Here is a 10,382-nt window from a genome sequence, read left to right as displayed (position 1 = left end):
GTCCCGCTGGAGGGTGTCGGCGCTGGCTTAGCGGGAGGAACCCTGCGCCCGGGCTCGGCCTTCCTATCCCGGGGGTCGCCCCTGGATGCCGCAGCCGTCCTGGCGGGCACTTCTAGTGTGAGGGCGCGCGGGTGCGAACGCGCTGGGTGTGGACTCGCCACCGCCTCTGCCCTGGATGACTCTGAATATGTCTCTTCCCGCGACTCCCCCTCAGTCCTCGAGTCTCTCTTTGGGTGTCTCTGTTTTCCGGTGTCTCTGCCGTCTCCTTCCTTACCGCTTCATTTGTTATCTCGGTCACTTTCTCTGGTAGGTCTCTGCCTGTCTTGGTGTCTCTCCGTCTGTCTTTATTTTCTTTCTTCCGTGTGTCGCTTTCTTCCTCGGCCTCTTTTTTCTGACTGCACTCCTGCGCGCCTGCCGCCCGCCCGGAGCCCCAGCGGCAAAGCCCCTGAGGAGGGGCCTAGTGGAGCCCGCCGTTCCATCTCTGGCCGGAGTTCTGTGCCCTCCGGGGGTGGCGGGGTAGGGGGCACGGGGGGACGTGGAGAGAAGCTTGCAGCCCTGGGCGGGGCTGGAGGGGCCGGAGGGGCGGCCGCGCGCCCCTCGCTGGACTCTCCGCCGCGGGCGACCTCGAGCGCCTTGGGTGCGGGGAGGTGGGAGGATGCCGCGTGGGAGCGAGGGCACGAGGACCTGCCGCGGGGGCGCGGGGGAGGCCAGCGGGACTGAAGGCCTCCTGGGTGCGTTTCCCCACAGGTGAAAGAACCAGTTGAAGTTGTAGACCCCTTCCCCTCTGAGAATGACAGGAGAGTGCTTAGCGTACTCTGAGCGATTGCTAGGTATGATAATTAATTACACTATAATTAGGGTAATAAATACCGAATGCTAATATAGTATCACATGCCTAATATTAATAAATAGATAAATGATGAAATATACAAAATATAGTTTATATACAATAGTAACAATATGTTTATGTGCATACAAAATATATTTACCTTATAAGCTTAGAAACACGATATATGATAAACGTAAAAATAAGTGCAATAAATATAATTAAAACATATGCATATGAAACAAATATAACACGTAAAAGAAAACAATCTATGTAATTCTGTTAAGTGTGTATGTGGGATAATATTTAATATTTTCTATACAATATGGATACTACATAATAAATGTGAAGTATAGCAAACAATATATATTTTAATTATGATTATATAATAAAATGGACATAAATATAACATAAAACATAATGGTAAGCATAGCATGGTTATTATGACAGCAAAGTTGAATTAGTGTGCTGAGGGCTGTGGCCTCCGGAGCTGGGTAAGGCACCCTCCCCCTTTCCCAACACTCTACTTGTTCTCTTTGGTGGACTGAATTGTGCACTCCAGCTTAGAGCCATTCTTGGTCTTGATCCCTGTTCCTGCCAGTGTGAAAACACTGTAAAAGCTCTTTGAAGGTGTCTTCTTGGGTGAAGATGTGGCCCAAGTGAAACATTCAGAAACAGACACAGCAAGCCAAGAGGAGCCAGAAGTCACAAACTGAAAGAGAACAGAGGATCTTGTCACATGACAGAGGGGGCCACGTGAGCCAAGGAACCCCAACGATCTTGGCAGCCAACGCTGAAATGTTACACACTTTAGGGAGAAAGCATCAATTACTGACACCTCGATTTTCAACTTCTAGCTTTTAGCATCACAACTGTGAGCCAATAAATTCTTATTGTTCAATCCAGTGCATTGTAGCTGCCTGGCAGACCGAGAAACCTCGTCTGAGTTTCTTTCCTCACCTGTGCTGTGGGGATGTTGGTAGGGGTACTACATCACTGAAATGAGCCTGAGAGATTAAATGACTCAATGTGCATAAAAAAGTACTACAACAGTGCGTGACAAATGGTAGCTTTCAGTAAGTGTTAGATGTTATTTTTGTTAGATATTATTATGGCTATTATAATTACTTGTTAATTATGCTATGTAGGGTAGGCACTAATTAGAACATTATGAAATTAATATACCATGAACAGAATCTTGTACATTATAGTACACATTCATTATAAATTATTGTATCTTATATTTACTATAAGGTATTTATAGTATTTAATTTACATTAAACAATACCTAATATTATATACCTTAAAACTGTCATTTCAGAACATTGAGTGCTCGATATGTGGAAGACATAATGTGGTATAAATTTCTACTCAGCCATATGTACCCTTAGGAAGCCAGCCAGACAACTCTCCAGGCAAATAGACAGACCTCCAGCTGAACATATAAAGACTTAGACAGATAAATGGAGATAGATTGCCCCTTTGCCAGCCAGTCAGGTGTCATGTCTCTGTGACTTGATTGGTATTATTATATGTTAAAAGTTTTAGATTATATATAGATATTTATAGATGTTGTCTTTTCATATAATTTATTGAATGTCTGTCCTGTGTTTCAACAAAACCATACTGGACACACACAAGCAAGCACACACACACACAAAAAAAAACCATATCAAAATTAGACTCTTAGAATTCTTGCTGACTTGGTCTGTGAACTTTGATGTTTGTTTTTCATGGAAAACGGTAGGGCTACGAAACAGTTATGCAGTTTCTTATCTGAAATCATTGCTGTCAAATATGTTCTAACTTCACACTTTTTCTGTCTTTAAAAATGGAATTAGGTGTATATGCCATATGTTATATAACACTCCAGCACGGTCCAGGCAATACCCTGCAATTAAACTCATAATTTCTGAGCGAAATATTTGGTTATTTCCACTAAGGGAGATGAACACTAAGCCACCTTGTGTTCATTCAGTTCAGGTTTTGTTGCCAAGTGGGTTCTTAAAAAAAATTTTTAGAGCTTTTTTGGATTTTAGAACTATAGTTATAAAATTATGGCCGATATTAGTGTTTAATATTTGATAGTTCTCTGTTTTAGACATAATTTCTGCACTGAAATAAGAGAAATGGGAGAAGATATAAGGGGCATAGAAACATCCCTGGCATGTCTGCATGTCTGCCTTTTTTTTTGGTCAGAAAAGCAAAAATATCTCTAGAAACCTCCCCAACAGATTCCTGGTTATGGCCCGAATGTATGTATTATGTACAAAGGACCTACAACGTCTGGAGAAACAGAAAATATTTTTTTATTTCGTTTTTTGCAGATTGAAGATATCATTGACATGTATATTCACCTGTATTTCTCAACTTTGTGGATACCATAAAGGTAGGTCCCAAGCAGACCCCAGCTGCAAGTGAGTCTGGGAATCGGGAGTAGTATTCCTGATTATATTGGACCTATCTGAATCTGTCACCTAGGGCTGGTATGTTGCCAACCCAACCAAATCATTGTTCCACCGTCAAGGACAGTGATGATGTAGATGTTGGATGGGTGACAGTTTCTGAGCCAGATACCTACCATGGACCAGTGGTAGATGCTGTGAGGGTTACAAAATAGCATAGTGGTGGGACTTACAATGTAGCAGACGTTTTATTAAAGTTATCAGAAATTATGCAGTCCAGAATTCTCTTTAAAGGGCTGACTGTGGGATATTGTACAATTATTTCAAACATAGTTTGGTTTCTAAAAAACTTTTGAGAGTGCCTTATCCACAAAACAACATCATCTTTATGGTATTTTTTCCTTGTTGAGTGAAAAAAATATCTATTGAGAAGTAATTATTGTTGCATGGCAAATCACCCCCAAAATTTATTGGATTAAAGCAATAATATTCATTTTATTATCTCTTACAGAGTCAGGAGTTTGAGACAGGCTCCTAGTTTATGTTAAATAGTTTGTTTAAGGTATACTTATAAATGAAATATCTGGGTCAAAGTGTATATACATCTATTACTGTACTAAGTGTATATACATTTATTTCTGTACTAAATAGTGGTAAACTATTTTACCAAAGAATTTGTATTAATTTACACTCCCATCAGTAGTATCTAAAGGTTCACATTACTTCAAAATCTAGCCTAATTTGGTAATAGACTTTTTTATTTTTAACAGATTGGGCTGTTGTATATTGTATTGTGATTTTGTGTTTCCTTTTTATTATTGAAGGTCGACACATTTTCATATGTTATCAGTTATTTGTATTTCCTGTTTTGTGAATTGCTTGACTCTTTTACTCATTATTAGTTTCGGATCATTGTCTTTATCATGTTAATCATAGGATTTGTCTAATATATTATAGATACTAGGCCTTAATTATTTTTCTGCTCTGTGGATTGGTTTTTATCTTTTCCTTATTATATTGTGAAATATAAAATGCATATTGAAAAGGTCATAAAATACAGATGTACAGTAAAACACAGTTATATGGGGGACACACATGTAAGGAGACAACTAAATTGTGAAAAACATTGCAGCTCCACAAGGAGCCCTCTTTGAGTTATTCCAATTATCTATCTCCCTTCTCCCTAGATTTATATTTAGGTTAGATTTAGGGAGGAGGTAAGGATATGGGTAAGGACTAATTTTAGTGTGAAGTTTAGGATTGTACTAAAGATTAGTAATATATTTAGAATGAATGTATGGGTTAGAATAAAGATAATTCTAGTGAGATTATGTTTCTGGTCAAAAGTAAGTGAAAATGGTAGAAAAAATTTCTGTCATTCTAAAAGAGTACATGTATCACCATGAACTGAATGTTTGTACAAATGTTGACATTAAAGATTTTTCTGGTGAGGTCATAGACGGAAATGATGAACGTGTTATAAAGTGGCAGAGAACTTGGTGAAATTGTGTTCCAGTGTCAGATGAAAAGCAGAATGTTAGATTTCCCAGCTAAGTGTAGAAGGTGAAGTTTGGTTTCTCCTTGCTGCATATAGTAAAGATGAAGTAGGAAAGGGGTAACTGAGGACTGAAATCTTAAGCACAGAGAAATCAGCAATTGATGATTTAGAAAATTATCCACCTCCCCAGATAGCAGGCTCTGAGACTAGGGCCAGAAATAGCTCTCGCAGGGCCCTCCCTGAGCTTCCAGAAAATGAGGCCCCAGAGAGCAAGACCCCATGCCAGGTTATAGCTGAACTACCCTTTGCTATGGAGATTAGGCATTTAACTCATCAATCCAGTCAGCCATCTCGGAGGAAGTCAGGATTGGAAAAACATGTATCCAGGAAGAATCTGTGGAAGATCCATTTGTCTGATGATTCAGATCCCCTTGTACTGCACTCAAAATCAACAAGATTTTTGACAATTTTGTTTGAACACAAGTTCTGTAGCCTTGATTGAAAAGGATGGAGATGGAAAAAAAATTAAAGAAATGCAATGTCAAGGGCAGAACCATGGAAGCAGAGGTCTAGATTGAAGAAGTCTCCTCAGCCAAGAGAAAGGGAAAGTCTATTGACTGAATGTCTGTTGGCAGTTATTTTAGAGCAGTTCTGCTTGTAACTTATTCCCTTAGCTTGTCCTTCTAAGATGCCTTTTTTTTCACATTCATTTCTGAAGAATACTCTTGCTTCATAAAGAATTTGGCACTGATAGTTCTTATACGTGCCTTCTGCCCTGGTGCTTGGAGTAACTGGCCCTTCTGCTCTGATGTTTGAAGAGAGTTTGCTGCCACATCAGTGCTCAGATTGGGTGGGGTACATGCCCCAGCATTCAGGGAGAATGTGGCTGCCAACCTGGTGCTTGAAGAGGGCGGGATCTACAGCCCAATGTTTGAAGAGAGCATGATGCTGCCCCAGTGGTTGGAAAGGATGGGGCTGCCACTCCCACAGGTCTGGAGGATAAAGCATTGATCCGTAGATGACTGTCAGTCCTTGGAGTCTAGTGGAGTTTGCCTTGTTGGGTTTTGGACTTGCTTGGATCCTGTGGAATGGGAAAGTCTGTTCTATGCCTATCCCACAGTTTTATTTTGGGGGATGGAGAGGAATTTTGCCCCAGGATGGAATACCCTATAATGGTTTTGAATGGGGCTTTTGACATAGAGTTGATACTGATATGTTTTAAGACTTTTAGAATGTTGTAATGAGGTGACTATATTTTACAAATAGGAAGAGCTTGTCCTTTTGGGATCCAGATGTATTGAATTATGTTCCTGTGCTGGTTTGAAATGATGTCTGTACCCTAGAAAAGCCATGTTTTAATCCTAATCCCATGTTGTAAAGGCAGCTGTTTCTTCTAATCCCTGTTCAGTATTGTATGCTTGAAACTGTAATTAGATTATCTCCCCGGAGATGTAATTTAATCAAGAGTGGTTGTTAAACTGGATTAGGTAGAGGCATGTCTCCACCCATTTGGGTGGGTCTTGATTAGTTTCTGAAGTCCTGTAAAAGAGGAAACATTCTGGAGAATGAGCGATTCAGAGAGAGCAGAGCAGAACAATATGGCCATGAAAAGCAGAGTTCACCAGCCAGTGACCTTTGGAGATGAAGAAGTAAAATGCCTCTCGGGGTGCTTCATGAAACAGGGAGCCAGGAGAAGAAGCATGACGCGTGCTCGTCATGTGCCCTTCCAGATGAGAGAGGAACCCTGACTGTGTTCATCATGTGCTTTTCCAGATGAAAGAGAAACTGTGACTGTGTTCGTCATGTGCCCTTCCACTTGAGAGAGAAACCCTGAACTTCATCAGCCTTCTTGAACCAAGGTGTCTTTCCCTGGATGCCTTAGATTGGACATTTCTGAAGACTTGTTTAATTGGGACATTTTCTCGGCCTTAGAACTGTAAACTAGCAATTTATTAAATCCCCCTTTTAAAAGCCATTCCGTTTCTGGTATATTGCATTCTGGCAGTTAGCAAACTAGAACAGTTCCCCATAGAGACATGTTCTTTTCTTAATCTTTGTTCCTGTGGATGTGAACCTATTTGTACATAAGACCTTTGAAGATGTATTATTAGTTAAGATATGGTCAAATTGAATCAGGGTGAGTCTTAATCTAAGTAACTGGGGACCATTTAAAGAGGAAATTCAGATCCAATTAGAGAAAGCCACAGGAAAAAGCCAGAGTCAGAAGAAGCCAAAGAGTAGAGTGATATTGTCATGTCTGCCATACGAGGACTGCCATACAAGAATGTTGGTACCCCTGAGAGAAAACACAACCTTGCCAACATCTTAATTTTGGACTTCTGGTCTTCAAAACCTTGAGACAAATTCCTGTTGTGAAGCCAGCCAGTATGTGGTACTTATTGTAACAGCAATGGCAAAGTGAGGCAAATCTCTTGCCTCGCCTATTCAACCCTCCTTATTATGCCAGAATCTCTGGCAACCATTGATCTAGTTTTGCCTTTCCATAATGTCTTATGGTTGGAGTCATAGAGTATGTAACCCTTTTGCTGACTTCTTTCACTTAGCAGTGTTCACTTTTGGTTCATTCAGACCTTTTCTTGGCTTGATAACTCATTATATTTTATTGCTGAATAATATTCCATTGTATTGATGTATCACAGTTTGTTTCCAGTTCTTGGCAATAATGAATAATGCTACTATAAACACTCAGCAGTAGGTTTTTGTGAGAATATAATTTTTCAGATCAGGTAAACTAGGAATAAGATTGCTGGGTAATGTAAGACAGTGTTTCATTTTGTAAAAAAGAGACAAACTGCCTTCCAAAGTAGCAGTACCATTTTGCATTTCTACCAGTAATGAATGAGAAATCTAGTTGCTCTGTATGCTAACCAACATTTGGTATTGTCTGTGTTTGGATTTTCACCATTCTTTTTTTTTTTTTTTTTCATGGGCAGGCACCAAGAATTGAACCCAGGTCTCCGTGATGGCAGGCAACAACTCTACCTGCTGAGCCACCTTGGCCCGCCCTCTTCTTTTTTTTTTTAACACGGGCAGGCACGGGAATCTAACCCGGGTCCTCAGGCATGGCAGGCAAGCACTCTTACCTGCTGAGTCACCGTGGCCTGCCCTTCTTTTTTTTTTTAATGCAATTTTATTCAGAGATAAATAACATATAATCATCCAAAATATACAATCAGTGGTTCAAAGCGTGATCACACAGCTGTGTATTCATCACCACACCACAATCAATTTTCATTACTTCAAGAAAAAAAAGAAAATCCAAATCTCCATTTTTTTCTTAACTTTTTTTTATTGTATAATATAACACATACACAAGCAAAGAAAGAAAAAAGCAATGGTTTTCAAAGCACTTTTCAACAAGGAATTATAGGATAGATTCCAGAGTTTGTCATTGGCTACCATACCATCCTCTCAGATTTTTCCTTCTAGCTGCTCGGGAATATAGGAGGCTAGAAGAAATAAATATTTTTTTTATCATCACAATTGGCTTTTTTTTTGTGAAAAATAACATATATACAAAAAAGCAACAAATTTCAAAGCATAGTACAACAATTAGTTGTCAAACAGATAGATTACAATTCTGCAATTTTAGGTTTTTACTTCTAGCTGCCCTAAGATATGGGAGACTAAAAGAAATATCAAATTTAATGACTCAGCAATCATATTCATTTGTTAAATCCTACCTTCTCTGTATAACTCCACCATTTCCTTTGAACTTTCTATCTCTATCTTTAGGTGTATTTGGGCTATGGCCATTCTAACTTTTACATGTTCGAAGGGGCTGTCAATAACACAGGGTAGGGAGATGGAACTAGCTGATGTTCTGGAGAAGCCAGGTCCTTATTTTGTCCAGAGGCCTATCTGGAGGTTGTAAGTTTCTGGAAAGTTACCCTAGTGCATGGAAACTTTGTAGAATCTTATGTATTGCCCTAGGTGTTCTTCAGGATTGGCAGGAATGGTTTTGGTTGGAGTTTGGTAAGTTATGATAGGTAGCAATGTCTTAACTAAAGCTTGCATAAGCATGACTCCCAGAGTAACCTCTTGACTCTGTTTTAACTCTCCCAGTCACTGTTACTTCATTAGTTATACTTCTTTCCCCTCTTTTAGTCAGTATGGAATTGTTGATCCCACAGTGCCAGGGCCAGATTCATCCATGGGAGTCATCTCCCATGCTGCCAGGGAGACTTTCACCCCTGGATGTCATGTCCCATGTAGGGGAGAGGGCAGTTATTTCCCTTGCAGAGTTGGGCTTACAAAGAGTGAGGCCACATCTGGACAACAAAAGAGGTCTTCCAGAAATAACCCTTAGGCATACCTAAAGGTAGATTAAGCTTCTCCGTTACCTACATAAGCTTTCCCAAGAGTAAGTCTCAAGATCAAGGGCTGAGCCTATTGATTTGGTGTCCCTAATGTTTAACACAGTATCAGGGGATTCCCTGATTTAAAGTTTAGTAGTTCCATATTTTTTTCCCTATTCCTCAAGGGACTTTGCCAATACTTTTTGAATATCTGCTTAGTATACTCTAGAATGTATCCAGGCATTACATTAAGCTATACAGGATTAAAGGCCCTCATTCTTATTCTGGGCTCCCTGTATTTCGGTTGTTCAAATGAGCTATACAGACAGGTTGAGTTAGATTATGTGCTACAGAAAATGTAGATTCCAGAAAAAATAAACCTTTCTTCCTTTGGTCTCAGAGTAGGTGCAGTTCTAAAATGTAGATGTATCCCTTACCCCTGGGTTCTGAATTACTTTTTTCCCGACCTGATTGGCTTTGTTCTTATCTCCAAATGCCGTGTTACAGATCTATGAAACAGCCTCTCAAAATCCAGAACTAATAATTACCACTCCAGACTTAATGTGTCTGCTATAAGGGTTAACAATCTAGGCCCCTATTTTCTTATAGGCATTTTCTAAAAGAGAACATAGAATAATTGTTCTTTTATTTCTGGCTTTTTATTTTGCATCACCAAATGTCCCACAGATTCATTCACATCGTTGCATGCCTCATGACTTTGTTCCTTTTTGTAGTAGCACGATATTAGATCATATGGATCCACCATTGTTCACCAGTCTACTTCTCAGTTAGTGCATCCTTCAGCCACCTGCATTCATTAGGCATTAAATATAATGCCCAATGTCCACAGTCCATCCACAGTCTCAATTTTGGGTAATTTCATTATTCCCAAGAGAAAGAACCAGTAAACACACACTCACCAAATAGGAAATCTAAGCCTCTCCTTAACTTTTGTCCCTCCCCTCATTATTTACCTCTGTGGTTGCTGAGGTACTGCTGATGTTTTCCTGTTAAACATAGCCCATAACATGTAATAGCAGTTCCATAACATGCAATAGCAGTTTCCTCCTTGTACCCTAGACATAAACATTCTTTGTACATGAATCATACCTTTGAAGTAATTCTTGCAATAACTAATTTATATTTCTAGTGTTAATCAGTGGGACACATAGATGTATAAAACCCTTTCAATTTTGTTCATCTTCAATATGGTAATATTATGTGTAGACCCATTAGAGAACCACCTTCACTTCTATCCCCTTACGTTGGAGTTGAACTGCATTAGCTAATCATTCACCCATCTCTAACCTCTATGTATCTCTAAATCCCATATA

General features: G+C 39.7%; 1 long non-coding RNA gene across 11 annotated transcripts in view; it reads left to right on the top strand.

The window, feature by feature from the left end:
- LOC143659782 (uncharacterized) overlaps positions 1-10,382 on the top strand; it is a 52,323-nt gene that overhangs the window by 1,071 nt on the left and 40,870 nt on the right. For 8 of the 11 annotated variants that reach the window (XR_013163734.1, XR_013163733.1, XR_013163728.1 and 5 more), the window contains exon 2: positions 3,154-3,215. This is a non-coding gene — a long non-coding RNA (uncharacterized LOC143659782). Of the gene's footprint in view, positions 118-747; positions 831-3,153; positions 3,216-10,382 lie in introns of all 11 variants that reach the window. The other 3 variants (XR_013163730.1, XR_013163729.1, XR_013163732.1) reach the window with 3 other exon arrangements.

The sequence above is a fragment of the Tamandua tetradactyla genome, chromosome 16, assembly GCF_023851605.1.
Source record: "Tamandua tetradactyla isolate mTamTet1 chromosome 16, mTamTet1.pri, whole genome shotgun sequence".
In the NCBI taxonomy this organism is placed as follows: Eukaryota; Metazoa; Chordata; class Mammalia; order Pilosa; family Myrmecophagidae; genus Tamandua; species Tamandua tetradactyla.
The sequence above is the reverse complement of the archived record's forward strand: the minus strand, read 5'-3'. Positions and strand labels throughout refer to the sequence as shown.